Genomic DNA, 23,594 nt, shown 5'->3' with positions numbered 1-23,594 from the left:
GTCTCCAGCCATTGGACGGCCCTCACGGCAGCTCATGGCAGTTCACTTGGGCTGTTGGCCGCTCACACTGGCTGGTGGCTACTGACGGTAGCTTACAGCAGCCCACTGCAGCGCCACTGCAGCCTACACCATCACCAGCGACTCACAGCAGCCCAACTCCAGGTCAAGCTGTTGTTCACCATCTTAGTTGTAGAGGGCACAGCGTCACTGGCCCATGTGGGATCCAAAACGGTGACCCTGGCTGCTCAGAGCTCATGCTCCCAAGCCAACTCTTAACCAATGAGCCACTCGGCAGACACCTCTATGGTACTATTTCTGAAAGAAACATTCACCCTGTCTGTCCAGTGCAAATGTCACTATTGGTGGATGGATTGCTGACGATGATGTCAGTGGTCTTGTTTCATTTCCAAATATTTGGAAGATTTTCCAGATATTTCTCAGTTATTGATTGTTATTTTTGTTTAAGTCAGAGAACATACTCTATACTACTTGAATGCTTTAAAATTTATCATGACTTATTTTATGGCTCAGAATTTGGTCTGTATGTGAGCATTTGAAAAGAATATGTATTTACTTTGGTGGAGTGTTCTATAAATGTTTTTTAGGTCAAATTTGTTGTTCAAATCTTCTGTATCTTTGCTGATATTCTGTCTATTTGTTTTAAGAGTTATTGAGGGTGTTGAAATAGACAAATTTAATTGTGAATCTTTTTCAGGTCCATAAACATTTAGAAGTATTATGAACTCTATATGAATTGGCCCTCTTTTTATTATTAAGAAAAACTCTCTTCATCTCTGGAAATATATTTTTGCTAAGGAATCTACTTTGTCTGATATTAATCTAGATGCTCTTGCTTTCTTTTAGTATTATCACAGTATTTTTTTCTTTATCCTTTTACTTTTAACCTATTTATGTCTTTATATTTAAAGTGGATTTCTTATAGATATTATATATAATTGGGTCTTGCTTCTTTTATTCAAGCTGACAACCTCTGCATATTAATAGATGTGTTTAGATCATTTACTTTTAATCTCAATTATTGATATAGTTAGGTTAAAACTACCATTTTTCTATTTGTTCATCTGTGCTTTGTCCTTTTTTTCACACTCTTCTCCTTTCTTTTGGATTAATTGAACTTTTTATGATTCCATTTTATTTCCCTTTTTGTAAAATAAGATGTAGTAATGTTGGGTTATTTTAGTAGATGCTTTCATGTTTAGAGTGTACATTTTTAACCTTCCATAGTTTATCTTCAACTCATATTATACCACTTCACATATAATTAAGAACTGCACAACATATTTCAATTTCTCCCCTCCAGATCTTTATGCTGTTGCTGTTATACATTTTACTTTTGATATGTTATAAACCACACAATAGATTGTTCTTATTTTTGCTTTAAATGGTTGATTTCATTTTAAGGAGATTTAATAATAAGGCTTTATATTTGCCCACATACTACTTCTTCTGATCCGCATTATTCCTTTGTTTAGATAGAAATTTACATCTGCTGTCGTTGTTGTTCTACTTGAAGGACTTACTTGAAAATTTTTTCTAGTTGGGTTTACTGGTCATGAATTTTTTCAGCTTTTGTGTATCTCAAAACATTTTTCTTTCACATTAAATTATTTTTCTACCAAAACTTTCATTCATTGTTCTTTTAAAAAAATTATTCTTGTTTTTTTATTCATTGTTCTTATCTGTACAATTCAGATTTCCAAAAAAACTAACAACTTTCACATTCATTTTTGAAAGATATTTCTAGTGAGTAAAAACTTGTAGATTCAGGATTTACTTTTTTCATCACTTTATTTTTTTTTTTATTTTTTATTTTTTAGCTGAGCCATCCTGCCGCCTGTTGGCAGCTCAATGGCAGCTCAACTCGGGCCACAAATTGAACCGGCACCCTGTTTCTCAGAGCTCGCACTCTTGAGTGAGCTCTTAACTAACTGAGCCACTCAGCCAACCCTTTTTTTCATCACTTTAAAGACGTTCCTCCACTGTCCTCTATTTTGAATTGTATCTAATGAAAAATGTTATGTTATCATTACCTTTGTTTCTCCATACATAATGCCTTTTTTCTCTGGTTGTTTTTTAAGGTTTTCTCTTTATCATTTGTTATAAGCAATTTGATTATGATGTGCCTTCATGTGGTTTCTTTGTTTCTTGTGCTTAGGATTCATTAAGTTTCTTGGAATTGTGGGTTTATAATTTTCCTCAAATTTGGAAGATTTTGGCGATTTATATCTTCAATTATTTGTTCTGTCCCTCCTTTCACTCACTCTTTAGAAACTCAAATAAAATGGGGCTTACCACAGTTCACTGATGTTCTGCCTATATTTTACAGTCTTTTCTCCTTCTGTTTCATTTTAGATAGTTTCTATGGCTATGCAGTCAAGTTTCTTAATCTTGTAAAATGTCTAATCTATTGTTAATTTATATAGTATATTTTTCATGTTAGCCATGGTAGTTTTAATCACCAGAAGTTTGATATAAGACTTTTTTGCATCTTCCACATCTGTACTTATTATGAATATGTGAAATACAGATGTAGTAACCATTTTAAATTTCCTGTTTACTAATATTTTCATGTGTGCCATTTTGGGGTCAGTTTTGATTCATTGCCTTTTCTTATTACGTGTCTTATTTTCCTTCTTTTTGCATGTCTGGTAATTTTTGATTGGATATCAAAAATTGTGGGTGCTGGATAATTTGCATTCCTGTAAATCTTCTTGAATGTTCTTTTTTAAATATGGTTAAGTTACTTGGGGACAGTTGGATCCTTTCATGTCTTGTTTTTAAGCCCTGTTTGGAGGGACCAGTTCAGGGTTAATTTTCTTTTTCCCCTCTACTGAAGCAAAATCCTTCTGATTATTCTATCCAGTGCCCCAAATGATGAGATTTTCCATTCTGATTCTTGGTAACAGGCACTATTCCCACATCTGTATGAACTACAAATATTATTCTTTCTAATATTTTCTAGTGGCTTTTTCCTGGTAGATTCCTGACATGCATGCATTGGCATTATTTAGCTAAACACTCGAGGGAGCCTCTAAAGGTTTCCTGATCTTGTTTTCTGTGCAGTTCTCTTCTCTCTGGTACTCTGCCTTGTTAGCAATAGCTGTCTTGGCCTCCATGGATGCCCCCCCGCCCCCCAACTTGGTATTTTCATCTCAAAGAGACCATCAGTCTTCATCTGGGATTTTCTCCTCTCTCTACTCTGTAGCTAGGAAACTCTTCCATACTCTTATCTGGGTCAATCATAGGGCTCACCTCACTTAGTTTCCCATCTCTCAAATATCGTTTTCCTTCATTGCTAGATATCTAATATCTTTCCTCTTATTTGTTTTTCTTAGTTTATTTTTTAGTTGTTTCAGGCAGGAAAGCAAACCCAGATCCTATTGCTCTTCCTCTAGCTATTGTAGACTATATTACTAGTCTGTCTGAGTCTCTTTACATGCAAGACACACAGTTATAGATTGGACACAGACTATCAATTAGATAAAAAACTCCTTCAACCTATACATTTTTTTCCCCTTCATATTCTAGGAAAGTCATGTAAGATGAATAATGTCTAGCCTTTCTTTTTATTCTATGAACATTCAAGCCCACCCTGGTTTGATGCTGAATTACTTGTTTGTGTCACATCAAAGTAGATTTTAGCTTTGAAACATGGGCAAAACTAACTTTCCTGAGCTGGGTAATGTTTTGCCCTGCATTTCCCTGAATCTTCTTGGTCCTATTTTTCTACTCCACAGAACAGATCTCAGTAGGTGAGCATAGAATGAGGATTCTGAATCTATTGCCATGCTAAGACACATAAGCTTACACAAAAGAAATATACCGGATTGGAGCAAATAACTATGAGAAATGTAAAATAACTTGGCTTTTCCCGACAAAGCCATACAAAGATACAAGTTAAAGAGCAATTTAAATTTGGGGGAACTAGGATGTCTAGACACTTAGCTTTAGTAATATGTAACTTTTGGTGATGCTACTTGTTTTTAAATTTTTGTTTTAATTTAAATGAATGCGTCTGAGAGATATGTCCAAAACATTCTGGGTTTTCCTTTCTCCCCCTTCTCAGTCTCCACCCCTGATATGTGTCCTGGATGAGCATATGCTTAGATTTCTCAAGCATAGTAATAATGTCCCCTGATCAGCAGAGCCAGTCATTATTTATTATACTTTTCTCTCACTCCTCCTCACTCTCCTAGTGGGAACATTGCAATGGCTGCTGGCTAGAAAACTAGCCCAGGGAGCTCCTTCTGTTGGTCTCTTTCCTCATTATAATACTAAAAAAATTAAGTGTGACATTCTCTATCCCTGCATATGTGTGATGTGTCTATGCATGCATGCATGTGTAATTGTGTGTGTATATGTGTGTATTTTATATATATATAAGTATTATATATATATATATATATATATATATAAGTATTATATATATATATATATATATATATAAATATTGGAAGCACACTGTAGGGGCTAATAGTGAATAATTTAACTGGCTTTCTCACACATTTTACTCTCTTTCTTTCTCCAGAGTGGTTGCAGAAATACAGTGTGCTCATGTATCGTTGTTTCACATTATAAGCCGAACTTGTGGGTTTATGTGTCATCTCACTGTTTCTGCCGGGTTGTTTCTGGCTGGATGTGATATCGTTTCATCCATTGTCAGGGGGCTGCCCCGGATACCTGGGATGCTCAAGAGATGCAACACTTACTTGCCATGTGATAGCAAAGGCTTCTGTTTATTTCTGTGGCTGCTCCTCCCGCAACCCTCTGTGGGATCCCTGGATATTCAAGTTGGTGGGAAGCTGAAAACCACACAACCTCACTAAGGCTTTAAGAATTTTTGCTTATGGGTATTTTTTAAGGAAACACCAGGCAGCCATGAACTACAATTTGCAAGAACTTCTTTCTTTTTATAAAGCATCTTTATTAAATCTCTTCTGGGTCACAGATCCATAGTTCCATGAGCTTTTAACTAATAGTAGGTTAGTACCACACAGCTTAGCTCTGGAAGGGTGACTGATAGTCACTTGAATAGACTGAAAGCAGGGGCCATGAGTCATACCTTCTTCTGTAGCCTAAGCAACATTAGCTTGGTACTGGGAACTCTAAAAGTATTTGTTGACTGAGTGATTGATTTAGGACAAAATAGCCTATTACCTTAGGATAGAGGTTTTGATCCAGACCAAAGACATGAGCCTTTCTCTTTTATAATGGTCTGCCTGATTGCAGAGTTAAGAGATTTATTTATGTGGGGGTGATGGAAAAAAAAATGTCAGTCCAAAAGGATTTGTTGATTTCTGCAAATGCTACAATGTCACTGTTAGATTTAGTTAAAAAGAAAACTCACTGTCTATCCAATGTTGGGGGAGAAAATAATATTTTAATGTGTTTTTTTGTGCTTTATTTTAAAGAAAGCAGTTCTCTATATACCATCGGATCTAAAGAGAAACAAAACTTGTTTTTGGAAGAGATGTTGTCAGGAATGACCAAAGCATTGGAATGTGGGGTTCATTCAACTTTGGGAAGACATATATTCCATTTTCCATTGTGCCTGAAAGTAATCTATTTAATTGACTATCTGACTATTTAGCTTTCTAAGGTTTTCAAGTTGTTTTAACAAGACTATAATTAGGTCCAAGTAGTATGAGACAGCAACTGGTAGAAAAGCTACAGTTACTTCATATTTGTATCTTATTAATGAGCCTTCAGATTAACATCACCAATTCATTTGTGGGGAGATGTCACTGTGGGCAGTAAAATCCTTGTTTCTAGCTCCTCAGGGAAAGCATGTGTAACCCTTAACTTAACCTAAAGCAGTGTCTTTTGTTGGAAGCATGTGTGAATACCAGTCTTATCTTCAGCTGGCCCTGTGCCTACAAGTGGGAAGTAAACCTTTGTACAAGCAGTCAGTTCCACAGCACATGATGGTACATCTCAAGGAATGGAGAACACGTAGCTGATCAAATGAGCATTTTCTGACTTTATCTCCCACATTCCAGGTACTCGGGGAGAAGTCATGTAACCATGATGTGTGATGCTACTTCAAACTATTTGCAAGAGATCATCTAAATGTCGAATTGTGGGTACCATGGCGTGGCCCATGTTGAGACAAACCAGAGTGTGAGGAAACTTACAGTGAAGTTGGTTTTAAAAGTGATGTGGAAAGAAACTCTAGTCATTAGACACCCAGTAAATGCAAAGAGCTGAAAGAACATTTGTTTCAATCATTTCACAATCCAATATATAAAGGAGAGGGTCATTACTCTGTTTATACATTTCTTCAAAACAACTGAATACATTTACTAACAAGCATTGACCAAATGTCTTCTTTATGAATATGCCAGACGTTGTTCTCTACTTTAGGGATGTAGCAGTGAACAGAACAGATTTCCAACAGACCCCATCTTCTCAAGGGGAACGACAGATAGCACACAAACCCAAGAATGTATGTCCTCTCGGGTAGTGGTAAGTACTCTGAAGAAAAATAAAGCAGAGGCGGGGGCAGAGGATCAAGAGTGAAGGAGGCAGTGTTCTATTTTATATAGGGGACCAGGGAAGGCTTCTGAAGAGGAAACTTTGAAGAGCATGAGTTCCTTCAGTTCCACTTTCTGTTTCCTCCTGATTATGACAGCCTTTTCCTGAATGATCACCCTTGTCTGTACCTGCACAATCAAAGTAGTGACAATTTGGACATTTCTGTCATTTTCAGAATTGATGACATGACTCAGGATCTGTTAAGCCAAAATTCTCAAGAACTGAATTGGAAGTTGGTTATGGGGGGCCCTCTCCTGTCCCCTTTGCTCTCCAGGCAACAAAGCACAGGTCATAGTTTACCCAAATGAACCAGGAACCATAAAAGGAAAGGAATTCCATTGGCTTGGAGGAATAGTAAGAAAGTAAGTTTTAATGAAAGAAGACCCTTAGAGAGAGAATAGAAGCCAGCCTTAGATTTTAATCTTGGCTTCTCTATTTACCAGCTGGGTGATTTTGAACAAACTTCTTAACTTGTTCACACCTCAGTTTCCTCAGCTGCAGAGGATAATAACAGTGCTTACCTCAATGGGTCTGCTAAGAATTAGATGAGAATTTTATATATATATACACACATGCATGGTTTCTAGGATGTGATATGCATTCAATGTTTGAAATATTGATCATCATTATTGTTGTTAGCACTATCATTTATTGGCACTGCTATCCTCCTGTATAGCCAGATGCTCTATGAGTACGTAGAAAGCATTTCTGGCCAGCATTACTCTTTACTCTATCTCATTAATTCATCCATTAACCATTCATTCATTTAATATATAGCTTTACTATGATTGGCATGTTGCTGAGAACCATGCTAGATTCTTTTGGGAGTAAATCATAACTTGTTTTTTGACTTGTACAGAAGACTGAAGCATCAAAGAGGACTTGTTCCAGATGACCTTTAAAGTCCCTTGTAAGGTAGATTGCCTGTGATTCTGAGGCACTTACTGACCATCCGATAGACAGAGAAGTGGAAGCTCTGGAAGTGCTGAGATCTGTACAGGGCCCCAAGGAATCCAGCACAGGCAAGAAATGCCTCCGGGAGACCCAGCCAAAGGCAGAAATAGTAACTGGTTTATGAAACCTTCCATTCCCTTCCAATTCCTCACACATTAAAAACACAATAAGACTTACATTTGCACACTGTTTTAGAGTTTATCAGGTATTGTTATATGCATCATCTCAAATGATCCTCTTACTACAACTGGATAGGACAGTGTCCTTGTCCTTACCTCACAATGAGGAAATTGAGGCTCAGAGACTTTAAACGAATCATCCAAGATCCCAGAGTGGCAGAGCTGGGGCTTTTACAAATAGAGCCTAAGAGCTGGGTTAGGAGTCCTAGGGTTCTAGGAAATGAAGTGCTCCTGAATGTCAGGGTGATCCTCCTCTACTAGGAAAGTCCTCCTCATGCCCAGACTGCCTCATTGTGAAAGGCAGCTACTGATGAGAGTAAGGAAGAGGCATTCACCCACTGGCCCCTTGAGGCCAACCAACCTGGTGCTCCAGTGTAAAGAGAAAACCAGCCCTTCTAATTCAGGTTCCCCCCCATACCACGCTGCCCACAAGAATACGGGACTTTTCTTTGGGGATGTGAGGGGCAAATGCCCAGAGACCATGTCACCCACTCCCTTCTCCCTAACCCGCTCACGTTCCTGGGCCTGTGTGAGTAGCTAACATACAGGCTGTAATGGTGGGTGCTGGCCTGGGTAGCAATGCTCACCTGTCTACCCATATGTCAGGCACTGCTTTTGCCCCAAGGGAAGGAGGACGAGTAAACAAAGCTCTTGCCCTCCTCCATTTGGGGTTGCCTCTCTGTTTGAATGACAGTGGCAGCGCTCTGAGCTAGGAAAGGACATGGCTGGCTCCACAAGCTCAGAGGCGCGCTCCTCCACCTTTCTAATGACCACTGGGATAATGCAAAGAGAAAGAGTGAAACTCACCCCAAGGTATGGAAAGTGAAGGCATTTCATGCTGCAGGAGGTCTGTGTGTGTGTTCTGCAATCTGACCAAGTTCCTGTCTCCACGGTTTGCCTGCACCTCCTCACGTGACCACAGAATGACCATGCCTTCCTTCCTGAAGGGGCTTTGCCTGGAAGCTCACACAGGAGCCTCTTCTTTTATCATGTCACAAGATGGCACACCACAGTTTGTCCCACTGTATCTTGCAAGAAGCTGATATTCCAATGATGCTATTAAAAAGTGGCACCTTTCGCCACACTGTGAGAAAATCTTTCCGGTGGGGGCAAGGAGACTGAGATACATTTTCCCCAAGGAGCTCACTTCAGCTGCAGCATTTGATGTATGGAGACATCTCCCCAACACCCTGATACACGCACACACACACACACACACACACACACACACACACACACACACCCCACAAACACATTTCCTAGCTGAGATGGATAAAAAAGTTAAGGGACATGTTCAAGGTCACCCAGAGGCACAAAAAGGTCAAGTCATTTACACAGGGGTAGAAAGCATTCAGCCCAGTGCTTTCTGGCTCTTAGGCCTTCTCCCTGACCTCTGACCACCCACCACCTCACCTCCTTTTCAGCTGAATAAATGTGTAATACACACTAGAAATGCCACCACAATTCGGCATATCACTTATGAACAGTGGCTTTTAGCTAACAAGAATGTTGTTAACTCTTACTCCCTATGGGTATTTCTCAATTCAGGGTTGTGTGTTTTTATTTTTGCTCTTTTGCAACTTAAATCCATGCTCAGCTCAGCATAATATCCAGGTCTGTGTGCTGAGGAAAGCCTTGTATGAAGAAGCATAAGTTTCTCATTTTTAGTCTCAGCTCCCCTCCCCACCAGCCCAGGGCCTGGATGTTGATACACAGCCTCTCCGAAGCCCAGCTTCATGGGAAGTAGAATGGAAATGATAATACCTTACCTGCCAACTTCACCAGGATATCATGAAAGAAAAGATATTATATGCTTGAAAAGTTTTGAAATTACTAGACAAAAAAGGGACGTTTTCTATCTAGAGGGATCATGAAATAGTGAGAAACTCGTGGGCTGGGAGTCAAGCAGTGCTGGGTTCAAACCCCCTTCCAGTTATGTGCTCTTGGGAAAGTTATATACTCCCTGAGTGTGTCTGAAATAAGGAGGTAAAACCGATTTTGGCAGAGTTGTGGGGAGGATTAAATGAGAGAGTCTGTTTAAAGCTCTTAGCCTGGCCTGAGTAAGGTGACTAACAGGTGTCAGTTCCTTTCTCCTTTGTCCTTTGTGCCCCATGCCCCTTGCTTGCCGTACACAGACCCTGAGACTCTTGCAGGGAGTTCCATGTTTTACTTGTTCTTGAATTCCTAGTATCTATAGCTGGGTTTGCCACATTACAGGAACTCAATGAATAACTGTCGCTAGGAATGAACAGGAAATATAATGTGTTTAATTTCAGGGATAGAAAATATAATGTGTTTAATTTCAAGAACTCATTGTAATATTTGACACTCTCAATGGACCTGTCTTCCTAACTGGGAACATAGGAGTGAATTTTATTTAGATTGGAACAACTAGGTGGCAATGTGTGCATTTAACTCAAAGACTGGCTTAGGATGAACCAAACCTAAAAGCAATATTCTTCACACAAAACAAATCTGACTTATTATCTGCCCCAACTCAACATTGCAACAACTAGTTTCACAGCAGGAAGTCACACAAACAAGTAAACACTTGGGGAAAATTCCCTTGTGAAGTAATCACGTCTAGTCAGAACTGTCTCATAATTTGAGCCCATTTTTAAAATAACTGTCAAATTAAGCTGGCTAATTGCTCTGGTTTCCATGTGGTTGATCATAGGTTTGGAAGAGGGGACTGATCTCAAAGGTAAAAAGAAGATATGAATAAAAGAGACTCAACAATGCCCTGAATGAAATTATATTTGTCAACATGGATGACAGTATGTTTTTAGAGAGTCCGTTTTTATGTTGGTTTTCCTGGCACTCTTGGAAAGAAGTTCTGGATGGATTTGTTTTTCAGGGTATCTGGTTATACCTGCATCATTATTTTTAATATTACTCATAAAGTTGTCAAACATCATTTTTTTCTATTAGATTTACCCCTAAATTTGCTTCAAATAATCCTGAATTTTTTTTTAAATAAAAATATTGTACTAGGTGAGACTGGAGCCAAAGGGTTGGATACAGAAAGTAGGAAAAAGCAAAGGGGGAAATATCCTAAAGCTTTGAGAACTTAAGTGTGAATATCTTCTTTCTCTTGCTCCCTGAGAAATTAATGAACAGACAACCCTGAAACTTCAAAGCTGTAATACCCTGCTTTGGGAATTGCAACCTCCATCTTGGTTGTTTAAAAAACGAGCACACATGGAAATGATGCATCAGCATATCTTTTCAAGTTTGGATTTTTTTTTTCTGTTGAAAATTAATCAACAACCCTCCAGTTATTTATGGCTTAGTGAATGTGTAAGAAAAAAAATTAGACCTGTCTAACAAAAACCAAAAATATGTTTAATCACAGGAGTAAAACATGGCCATGGTCAAAAATGATAACCAAACAGAGGTGTAAAATGAGAAGTTTACCTCTGCATTTCCCACCCAGCACTACTTAGCAAAGGTAAGAGTTTTCGTTTTTCCTTCCTGAAAATGTCCATGCCTATATAATATTATATGTGTATATCCTTCCAACCTCTTGTATGTAGGGAGTATATTCAAATGTGAGTGCCAGGTCTGAGTTGCCCTCTCTTCATTATTTTGTATATCAGACAGGCCATGTATGTGACAGTAACATGATCAGATGTTGAAACCACATTGCCCAAGTTTATAAGCTATATGACCCTGAGTAAATTATATAACTTAGTTATGTCTGCCTACCTTACGAGCTAAGTTGTGAGGGTTGAGTTAATATAGCTAAGTGTCCAAACAGTATCTGGTTCAGAATAATCCCTCAGTAAATGGTGGCTGTGATCACAGCCAGATCTGCTCACTCCAAAGCTCTAAAATATTGCTTTTATTCTGATCACATATATTCTCAGCTTTACATCTCTTCTAACTCAACATACATATATATTTTAATATGGCGAAGAAAGTAAGGTTATACATTTTCTCCCTAGCTGCTCTATCCTCCGAAGCACCAGTACTTCAAAGGCTGTAACCGCCCTTCTCAAAAGCTTTCACAACTTGGAGTGAACTCAATCACTTTCTCATTTGGTATCGTTCACATGCTCTAGATGTATATGGCCTATTTCCGACTGATGCGCTTATATCTGAGCTACACTGCATTGTAGGATTCTTCCAGCACAAAAAGAAAGACTTGGCTTCAGAAAGGATCAGGACTGGCCAGTTGATCTGTTAAATAATGTGCCAAATACTGAGGAAATAATGAGGAGGAGAAAATTACATTCACACTTCTTTATTGGTGCCATTAACAGTGTTTTGTCATTCAGCTGATGAAGCGATATCATCTCCCCAAAAGCATCGCACCACAAGACTACCTAGAGCCTTGTCTAACCTTTCACCCATATGTCCCAGCAGCCCCCTCAGCTATCAGGAGGGGGAGGGGAGGGAAGATCAGGGGTGACTGTGAGTGTGCGCTGGTTTAGAGGAAGCCAAAGGACTGGGCCATTTTTCATAATAATCTGCTTATGTGTGAAAGCCATTTCCATATTGATGTCATCAGTGTTGAAGAGCGCCCCATCCTCCTACCCACTGCTCTGGAGGTCACGGGACCCCTCTTTGAGCCAGGTTGTAGCTCAGCCCATTTAATCTCCTGCCTTTCACTATGCCCACTGCTCAGCTACTGAGATCTTAACAAGAACAGCCCTTTCTTCGCTTCTGCATTCTCCCCATGCTTAGTAAGACAAATGCCTTCTTTAGGCTCCCTGGGAAGGAGACAGCTCTCTTCTCCCATCTCTCACCCCTCTCTCAGTTGTTTTTCCTAGGCTGGAACTCATTTCTCTCTTCCCCTCCCTTCTATTCCCTCTTTCCACCCATCCTTTCTCAGGATTTCTGTAAGATATCATTTTGTTTCATCAATGGAGAGTTGTGTAGATGGAGAATACCTCACTCCCCAGAATATGATAGGAGAATCTTATAAAGTATAAATTGAACTAAGGGACTCTTCTGTTTAAAACACATCAAATTCAGGATTAAAAGTCCAAAGTCTCACCAAGCCTTTCAAGGCCCCAGCTGATGCAGCCTCATTTCTTTCACTCTCTGTCTAGCTCACGACATCTCAGCCCCCGGGGTCTTCTTACCATTAATAATAACAGCTGTCATGAGCCAAACACACTCAATCCTCCAACAACCTCCAAGGTCAGAACTGTTATTTCAGGTTTACACACGAGGAAACTGAGGCACAGAGAAGTAAGTAAGATATGGCTAGTAAGGGATAGATCTAGGATTTAAGTCTAGGATATCTGGCTCCAGGTCCTCCACTCTTGGCCATTACATGGTGCTGCCTCTCTTCAACATTTCAAGCATGCCAAGCTCTTCAATGCCTTTTGCACATGCTGTTCCTCTCTCTATTACACTCTCCCAACCCTTCTGCTGGATAACTTCTCTTCATCTTTTGGGTTTCTTTGGAGAAACCTTTCCAGAGCTGCCAACACCACCCCCATCCTAAATCACGGTCCACTGTTGCTCTCCATCACAGCCCTCTGTTCTTCTCTCCACTGCTTTCCGTATCATTTACCAACACAAAATTTTATTTGCAAGTTTTGGTATATTTTTATTACTTGTTTAAAATATTTGCTGTCCCTTCTACCAGACACCTCTCTGTTGGGGGGATTGAATGTCCCCATCCTACTGACATCAAGTTTGGCCATGCGAGTTGCTTTGGACAAGGAAATGTGCTCTGACAGGGAAAAAAAAAATGCTACAGCCCTTGTGCGCCATCACTTTTTTTCTCTGCCACTAGGGAGCAAGAAATAAACCTTTGTCGTGGTAAGTCACTAGGATTGGAAGTTATTTGTTACTGCAGCATAACAGCCCAGGTTGACCCATACATGCGATATATGACATTTATCTCACCACTACACTATCCATTTCATGAGATTGGAGGCTGCATCTATTTCATTTTATGTTTTATATTTAGCATCTAACAAAGGGCCTGGCACATTTATGGACTCAATAAATACAAAGGGTGCCCAGAAAATGCATACACACTTTAAGAAAGGAAAAAAAACTGTATTAAAATTGTAATACTCAATGTATACCAATAACAAAAGATGAATACAAGTCATGTGTATATATATATATATATATATATATTTTTTGGCACCCCCTGTATTTGTTGGATGAATAAGTACGTAATGAATAGACACACAAACCAACATCTGAAGGCTACTTTTTAGTGTGTGTTGTTTATCAAGTTGAGCAAGTAGCTTTGTAAAGCTAGTCAACTCTCACTTTCCATTCCACTGTACATTATCCCTAGACACTGTCCACACCTCTTCCCTTACCCCATCGCCCAGCAGACATGTAATTTTGACACTGCTCTTAATATATACGCAGTTGCTATGTAAGGTTTAATTCCTAAGAAAGAAGTCCCTTTATAACTATTTAGTTTCCAGAGAGAAAAACAAAGAATTCTCTTTAATATCTTCATTCCAATAAAACATAGTTTGTTCAAAATTGGTTAAGGGATGTAAAGGGCCAATCACAGCTTCGAGTCTGTTTGTTTTTTATTCAGGCAAGCTGAAATTAAATACATGTATTGTGGGACAATACTACTGAATACATTTTGAAAGTATAAGGAAATGCACTGGCTTTTTCTGAGACAGATTTTTTTTCTGTATTTAAACTATTCCTAACTTCTACAGGTAGATGCATGGGCCCTTTTTTGTTTCCTCCTAAAAATGATTTTACTGAAGATCCTGAGTAGTAGAGGGCATATGGACAGAAGAACGAGTTCTCCTCTGAAAATAGTCTAGGCAACCACCCCCTTTCACCACATATCATGGAAGCCGGCTGTACGAGAGAAGCTTCCGGTCTAACCATTGTCACTGCCGATAAGAGTAGGGACTGTGTCTTATTTATGTTTGTGTCCCTAGCACCTAGCCTAGTGCTTGGCACATAATAGAGGCACATAGCAGAGGCTCAGGAAATGTTTGTTCAGAGCATGAATGGTTTTGTTGAAAGTGCTAGGAAGACCTGAGCCCCTTCTTGTTTACATGTCTTCCAGAGAACTTGAAACCCAATGAACAGGGTGGGTGGTGCACAAACGTAGAATCCACCCTCCCTTCTCAAAACCCTCCTTGTGGTCAAGGCCTGGCTTCCAACTTCCAGTTCATGCCACACTTTCCAATCATTTGGATCCTGTCAGTCAAACAGTGTGGTTACCAGCCAACCAATGGTGGGTTGAGGGACAGAAGGGAACTACATTCTAGTGCTGCCCCACCACCAACCTTCTGTGAGCCTGGGCCTCATTTGCAAAACGAGCCCGTGGCCCAAATGATCCCTAAGATCTCTTCCAACTCTGACATTCTGTGCCCTTTCTGTAAAACCCCCCATACTTGGGAGGACTGATTCTCACCGTTCTTTCTCACCACCCGGTCTTCAGAGCTATACGTGCACTAGACCAATTAGCTGGGTAATTGTTCCCGAGTACAAGCTTATTCCTAATTAGACAGTGTCTGGGTTCACACTACAGCAATTAACCCCAAATGGAATAATTGCTGTAGAATGAACGCTGCATAATTGTTTTGAAGCTCATCTTTCCTTCTCACCAACTCCCCTTGGGCTACAACGGAGAGGAACTGTCTGCTGTGGGTTGGCCACTTTCTCCTTGACCTTTGCAAGGTCTTTGCCATGTGGCCCTCCATTCATCTTCACGACTGGCTCCCAGGTCCTAGGTGTTATTGTGGCCCACAGTCAAGCCACTTCCCTCACCTATATGACAGTGTAGCTACTGTGGATTCAGTGCCAATCTCCCCTCTGCACCTACAGGCCTCCCCTAGGGCACTCAGGGCCAAAACCCATGAACAAAAATACCACCCCAAAAACATGTAGAAAAGGGGACCAGGAAATTAGGAGGGTATTTTCAGTCTTCACAAGACAGCAGCTTTTAGGTTGCACAAACTTAACTGCTTTTGTTTATTTGCAAATCTTATGAATACATGGGTAAGAGAGAGAAAAGGCTGCTAACATAAACCACAGTTAGTCAACCGCATGCTTCTTAAACAAGTGACTTAATACAGCACAAACAGAGCAAGCGGTGAGAATTTTCTGTTACTAAATTTGTTAAAGTGATTCGTAGGTATTTAAACTTGAGTATGTTTTTACAGTTTGAGGTAATTGGCTTATTTTAAATAACTGGCAACACACATGAACTGTACTTTTTTCCCTTCCTTTTCCCCCTGCTAAATGTTTCCTGGCATGCTGACAGCTCCAACAACACTCAGCATCAAGGCAGTAATACAATAGGCCAGACGCAACATGACCAGAGATTTTCCATTTGGAGTAGAGAAGTTAGGCTAGCAGCAGGAAAAGGGACCTAGGTCTGTGTTTCTGATTTGGCACCCAATTCAGGGATGGGTGAAAAGTTTATCAGCCAGCAAGGGAGCTATGGCAGTAGAGAGAGTGGTTGAGAGTTCTACGTTAGAGGCAGGTCCATTGCATGCAAACTCCTGCTTAGCTAGTACTTAGCTAGTAGCTGTGTGCTTGGTTCTGTTAATCCTCAGTTTCTTCAGCTGTTAAATGGGTTCATGCCTATCTGGCATTCTATGGAATAAATGCAGTAAAATATGAAAGCATCTCCCATAGTCCCTTGCACATAGTAAATATGTAATAAATGTTAGCAATTATAAGGAGTAAAATTATTAACAGACTTGAATAGGAGTATGTTCAGTCCTGCCACCAGCTCAATGTGCAAATTTGAAAACATGTATTCCTTGTTGAAAACAATTTACTTTCATTAAAAACAAATCATATTAAAAAACGCAAACCTGCTATTATACAATCAACCTTAACGGTGCCCCCTAGAGCTGAATAGTGCACAGGTGCACAGTCTAAACAGCTGCATATAGCAACCTTGAATAGATTTTTAGCAATGGTTGGCCCTATGGTTCTATTATATTATGCTTATTAGATGCTATCTTAAACCATCCTCTCCTGCAGAAGTGTTTAGTAGGAATTGCTGCCTGCTAGAGACTGAATTATGTCCCCTCTAAATCCTTATGTTCAAGCACTACCCCTCAAAGTGATGGTATTTGGAGATGTGGTCTTTGGGAGGTAATTAGGGTTACATGAGGCCATGGAGTGGGGCCCTTGTGATGGGATTAGTGCCCTTGTAAAAAGAGACTCCAGGAAGCTCGCTCTTTCTCTCTCCACCATGTAAGGACACAATAGGAAGAGAGCTGTTTGCAAGTCAGGAAGAAAGTCTCACCAAGAACCAAATTGGCCTGTACCTGATATTGGACTTCCCAGCCCTCAGGACTTTGAGAAAATAAATTTCTGTTGTTTAAGCCACCTAGTCTACGGCATTTGTTATGGCAGCCTGAGCTGCCTTAAACCCTGCCCCTTCTGCAAGCTTCCACAGTACTTATATTGCTCTAACATAGCAACAATTACATTGAATTTTTACTGTGTGCTTATTTGTTAATGTTCTCTAGCAGACTGTGATCCACTGAAGGAGCAAGGACTATACACTTTTTTCCCTGAATTCTCCCACATTTATCAGGTAAGTAAATGTTCCATTAATATTTGTTGAGTAAAGAATGAGTTCTGCCCCTTTCTTCTAGCCCAACTAAATGCTACTGGTTGGGGGGCCAAGAGTGTATTGTAGAATCCAGAGTGAGACATCTGTGTTTCTTGAATTGTTCTTAAGGACAATGTCTGCTACTTGGTGGCCTTGGCAGCACAAGGTCATTGAAATCCCCTTCATATCCTACTGGGTGAGGCACAAGAAAGTAAACTGAGTGGTAAAGAGTTTGGCATTTAGCAGTCTGTGTGTGATTAATAAGAGATAAAAATGATTTATAACAAAATTGCTCTGTGGTTAATATGAGCATTCAGTAGTTCCTAGTTTTCTCCTATAATGATAGAGAGCTTTCCTGTAGGGACAATGGAGTAAGAAAAATATTATTTGGGAGCCAATATTCTGGTCTGAAAAAATACGTTCAGGAGAAAATATTATGTTGATACATTTGGGTATCTATCATCTATCTAGTCCCAATTTGTAACAAATTAAATTATAAGATTTTACATTACTGTATTTTCTAAGTATTTCACATGTATTGTTTTGTAATGAACCTCAAAAGTAGATAGGCAAGTATAGGTGTGGTAGACACCAATTATATCCTCTACCCAGCATTCCTTGCCCTTTTGAGGGGAAGTTTCTCTCTTACATTATAGAACATTCTTTGTTCCCAATCTTAAGGGTCTAGGGGAAGTTATAACCTTAGAACCCCATTCCCTTGGCCACAGAAGGTCACATGAGCCAAGATAGGCCAATTAGAGCTCGTCTCCAGGATTGTTCCCATGGGAACTAAATAAAAAGGGCAACTTTCTATCTGGTGGTAGAGTTGAAATATACTAGGTAGGTAAGATTCACCTGTGGCTATGGATGTCCTCTCACCGTGAACTCCACTTGGAGGGAAGGAAGCCAATATATTGAGAAAAGCAAAAGCAAGCAGAAGCAGTGTCTTAAAGAATCAGCTCTGTTTGGTTGTGAAAGACAGAAACTCAACTTGAAACAGCTTAGGTAATTCATTGACTTACTTTCCCAAACTGTGGAAAGAATTTTGGTATAATTGAGTCTCAGAAATGACCCAAAGTATTAGGATTCAGATGTAACTAAGGAGGCCCAGAGAAGAAGTTAGATGAGTTATACAAATTGGAGAAGAGAAAATGAAAATTTCAAATAGTAAACATTACTATATGCCAGGCAATGTATATTATGCTTTATATACTTTCTTATAAGAAGTCATTTCCCCCATTTTGCAGGTGGAAATGGAGGCCACACAGCTAACATTGGCAGAGCTGTGATTTGGAAACAAGTCTGTCTGGCTCCAAAGCCCATGATCTATACCTATACTAAAAAGCCAGAAGGCACCCAGTTTATAAGCAACAAAGCCAGATATCCCAGATATTGGGCAAGTCCTTTCCCACTGCATGATGCTGCCTGTCCCCAAATCTTTAAGGCAAAAATCAAGACAGATCTTTATAATTTACTTGTGTGTTAACATATATTATCCAGCCCTCATCATTTTTTATAGCACAAAAATACACTTTTATAAACAGTCCTCACCTGTTTAAATACTTTCTTGATTAATAACTACATATCATATTCCTGGGTAAGGGCTTGGCTGCAAGAGGTGTTGATTCTGAAATAGAAATGGAAGGGTTTGAGAAATATTTAAGACAGAAAATAGATAAGGCCTCCTGGTGCCTTCAATATGGAGAGTGGGAGAGAATGTGGTGAGATGAAGGATTAACAAGAGGTTATTAGAAGAGTTTTGTCATCTTGTATTAATCGGGACTCCTAAGGCTGCAGTTGACACAAATTCTAACTCAAACTGGCTTAGATAAAAAAATTAAAAAGTATTTGCTTTTTTAACTGAAAAGTCCAGAGGTTCATCTAAATTCAGGTGCCGCTTTTCCCAATTCTTGGTTCTGCTCTCCTCCATGTTGGCTTCATTTTCAGGACCCCCACGTGGTGGCGAGGTGAATGTCAGTAGTTACACATCAACAAGTCCACAGACAAAGACAAGCGATACCAGACAGCCTCAGGTCCACTCTCAATACACAACATGAAAAGTGATGGAGGGGGAAGGGAGATGAAGGTCTTTCCCAAAGAGAACTCAGGGTACCTCTAGAAAAGCCAGGGGGAAACAGATGCTAGTGGCTAAAAAAAAAAACAAAAAAACAATGCCCATTTATTACTTATTTCCAAGAATGCTACATCAGCCTAGAGACAGATGCTTCTCTCTTTGAAATCACAAATTAATTTATAAACATGCACACATCCCGTTGAATAAAAGCTGGTATAGTTTATAGCCAGAACATTTACCTCACGCAGTACAAGGCTACTTAAGTTTTTCAAAACTTTCTGACATTGTGAAATTATTTATGGATTTAATCACTTGTTCAGAACCAAATTATAATTTTGTGATCTTCTTGTTACTCTAAGTGAAATCTTTGAAATGGTTTTCAGGCATTATTTTATTCTTGACAAGGAATACTCAAGATATGTGAATAAAATAAATGTGATGCATGTTTGATATTTAAGTATTTGGTGTAGTGTGTGTATCTGACTATGTGGGCTAAGAGGCTGAGAACAAAGCAAGTTGTGGAAATCAGCCAACCTGCCTTAAATCACAGCCATGTTGTTGGTTACTTACAGCTGTTGATTACTTCTGGCTTACAGATTGTTGATTGCAGAGAACAGGTTACAGCTGTTGATTACATACAGCACGTGCCTCCACTACATAGTGGTAATAGTGCACACTTCCTGGGCTCGTATCTTGCCTCTGCGATTGACTAGCTGTGTGACCTCAGGCAGGTTATTCAACTTCTCTGTGCTTCACTTTTCTTATCCATAAAATGGAGAATATAAAGTGCTACTCTATACGGTTATAACAAGTGTTTAATGAGTTAATATTTATAAAGTGCTTACAATAGTGCCTGACACACAATAAGTGCTTCATACATATTTGTTCAATAAATTTAAGAGTTTTTATTTAAACTTTCTGAGTCTCAGTTTACTTCTCTGCAAAATAAACATAATAATATCTGCAATTTCTCAGGATATTAAATGAGATAATTGTATGTAGAGCACTTAGTGTAGAGCTTTGCATGAAGCAGACATTCAATAAATGTGGTTCTCCTTTGTCTCTCCAAAGACTTAAAGAATATTCAGGTTAATAAGTATTGGAATGGATCCAAATTCCATGCCCATCCAGTTATTTTCTATTTCTGCATCCTTTAATATTTCTCTATGGCCTCACCCTAGACCAGAAACTCCACCACTGCACACCTAGTAACATGCACACCCATTTACACACTGATTGGAACACAGGAGATGCTCAATAAATAGTTGCTAAACAAATAAATGATTATTCAACCCCTCACTTCAATGCACTTTGTTCACCCAATAGTGTCTTTCAGATATTTTGAGGCAGAATCATAAAATGGACAACACATGATCCAGACAATTTTTCTCTTTCTGTGTAAAAATACACTTATATCAAAATAACTATGTAGGGCTGCAACCAGCTGTCACTTTATATAGACACGTGCAAGCACAAAGCCCTGTGTGATGGGCATAGTTCTTCAGTTGTGCTATGTCACACTCTGTCAAATGGAATATGTTAAGAAAAGACGCGTTAGCCCACAACTTTAAAGTTACAAGAACATATTTTACAGACAGAAAAATAAGGGATACGAGAGACATGTACTAAAAAAAAACACACACACACACACAAAACAAAACAAAACAAAACACAAAAAACTCTTTGCTTTCAAAATGTTAACTTAAGCTGGAACTGATCTTAGTCCGTACCATTGTAAGAGAAGAAACTTCAGGGTGTATCTCATCATCAGGATCCTCTTCCATTATTTCTATTGTCCTGGGCAATAAATTTCAGTATTTGATCAAACAATGGCAGATTCCATGCTCGCCCATTCAGGTATCCCCAGTTTATCTATAATGATTTTCCTCTTGTCAGCTCATTTCTTAAACCTTTGCTGAATCTGGTTTCAATGGTACTATAAACAATCATCATTGCATTGTAAAACTGGAAACTCTCTACTAAAATAGTGGTTTGATCCGGGTTGCCATAGTAATAAGTGTATGCTCCCCTCTTTGGAGGCCTTGTTATATGAAGTATCTGTGATTTGCTCAGAATGGCCCCAGTTCATCTGTCAAAATGGGTTTTTCCTTTTTTAAAATAATGATCTAGAAAATCCCACAGTGGCCACAAATATTTTACAGCCATAACGAGGAGCATTGGAGTAGTCAAGCTTTATAAATCTATGCCATTATTGCATTAGAATAAATCATGTTTCTTAGGTATATTACATATGCCTGTGTAAGCCTAATTTTAGATCTGCTATTCAACAAGGGTGCGGTTGTTTATAATGAAAAGAGAATTATTAAGTGTGACTTCAAAAATGCATCATATGTCAGTTCATGTAGAGAGACCCTGGAGCAAAAAAATGGAAATTACTTCTTATTTCTATCAAAATACTGCAAATAGCTATTCAGGTTCAAACTTAGTTACAATTAGAATGTGATGAGCAATGATTTATTATAACAGCATGAAATTGTACATTCCATTCACGTTTGGGTTCAAGTTATTTATTAGTAGGAGGGGAAAGAATGAGAAATGCTGCAAATTTATTAGTGTCACCGTGAAAAGAAATGATGGTACATTATTTGAAATAAAAATGTTCCAGTCAGTTACAGTAATTTGATACAAGAACTATGATTTTTTTTTCCTGCAGGAACAAGAGTAAACAAACACTATATCAACAAACCAGCAATAGAATCCACAAAAAGGTGTAAGATCATTTTTCATCTAAGACAAATGGTTAAGTTGGTTACTTTCTATAAGTCACTACCAGCTACAGGGTTATTTTATGTAATTCAGTGCTGGCTACTGCCTCATAATATCCGATGTGGGAATATTAAAAACATCAGTGGGAGAAAGAACAGGAAGAATCCATCTGTATTCAATGAATTCTAATTAAAAAGTAATTACGGCACAATGAGGTAGCTGCCAACTTTATTCCCTCTTCCTGACCACAAACCACACACACGGAGTATTAGTCTTCTGCTATTTGTATCCTGCTAAACAAGCAGAAAGCCAGGCAGGAACCGACACACATTTCCTCGTATTTTTCAGGTGACTTTGTTTGAAACAACTGCGGCCCCAGAAGACGTTCCGGGGCAGAGGTGGTGCGCATCTTCTGTTATAATTGACCTGGGCTTTGAGATTTCTCTGTCATGATGTATCCCGGAATGTTGCATGATGGGAAGACCCTTGTTATTCCTCCACCAGCCGAGCCAAACGGACAAGATCAAGTAGGCCTGGGACTTGGGAAAAAAAGGGAAGAAATATTGACAGATAAGTAACCACTCCAGGAAATGACAGGCAGCTGGAGCAGTGTCGGGGCTCTCAGGATTCAGACGTAATCCTTTAACCTCATGCTCAAACTCTGTAATCTTTCAATGAGAGGGAAGAGAGGAAGGGGGAAAAAAAGCAAATTGCTTAATCAAAGCCCTTAATATGTGACCAGGGTTAGTAATTAAATCAGAATGACAACCTGTGAGTATCTAAAGTCTTCACAAAATAGCCTCAGTACTAATGAAGTTGTAGCTGCAGGGCTGAGAATACGGAAAAGGGAACCTGCCATTTCAGTTGACACAGACACATTTCTCCACAATCAAACAGGCATTCAACACTGTTTCCGACCACCAACAATTTTTCTTCAGCCGCCAAGAGGAAGGCCTACAGCCTGCATTCCTTTCAGTTGGCAAAGCTCCCATTTCATCCACATTCTAGAAAACCTTCTTCATCTAAGAGACAGCATAGCAGGTGTCAGTAGGGTTTCCATCGAAAGAAGAGAATATGCTCTGGCATAAGTCATTTGCTGCTGAGGGCACTCAAAGATGTCGAGGTTCTTCTTCAGAAAGGAAGTGCTACCAGGCTAAAGTGGCCCTTGTCAATTCACATTAAAAATGGAAAATAATAGCACACTGGAATGCTACATCATCCTTGGAGGCGACCATCTATGTTGTACTATGAGTTTCTGTATTAACCTTTAGAAATGGTGGGAAATGTGCGTTGGTTAACTCTACTATACAACAGGGCATGCTGAGGTCCTGAGGAGTGATTTGTCATCACCATGATCGTGATTAAGTAGCAAGAACTTTCTTATTGAAAGCAATGTCTTTCAGCCATTTTGCCTTTCTTCTCCCCAGTACATTACCAATCTTCCATGAAATAGACAACCACACGTTCTTCATACCACCATAGCAGGCTAGTCCTGGCTGAACCCATGGATAGGTGTATGGGGTCTAAAATTGACCCTCACTGCCTCCCCTCTAGTTTTGTATCAGTTTTTCAT

This window comes from Hipposideros armiger, unplaced genomic scaffold (assembly GCF_001890085.2).
Source record: "Hipposideros armiger isolate ML-2016 unplaced genomic scaffold, ASM189008v1 scaffold_361, whole genome shotgun sequence".
NCBI lineage: Eukaryota > Metazoa > Chordata > Mammalia > Chiroptera > Hipposideridae > Hipposideros > Hipposideros armiger.
The sequence above is the reverse complement of the archived record's forward strand: the minus strand, read 5'-3'. Positions refer to the sequence as shown.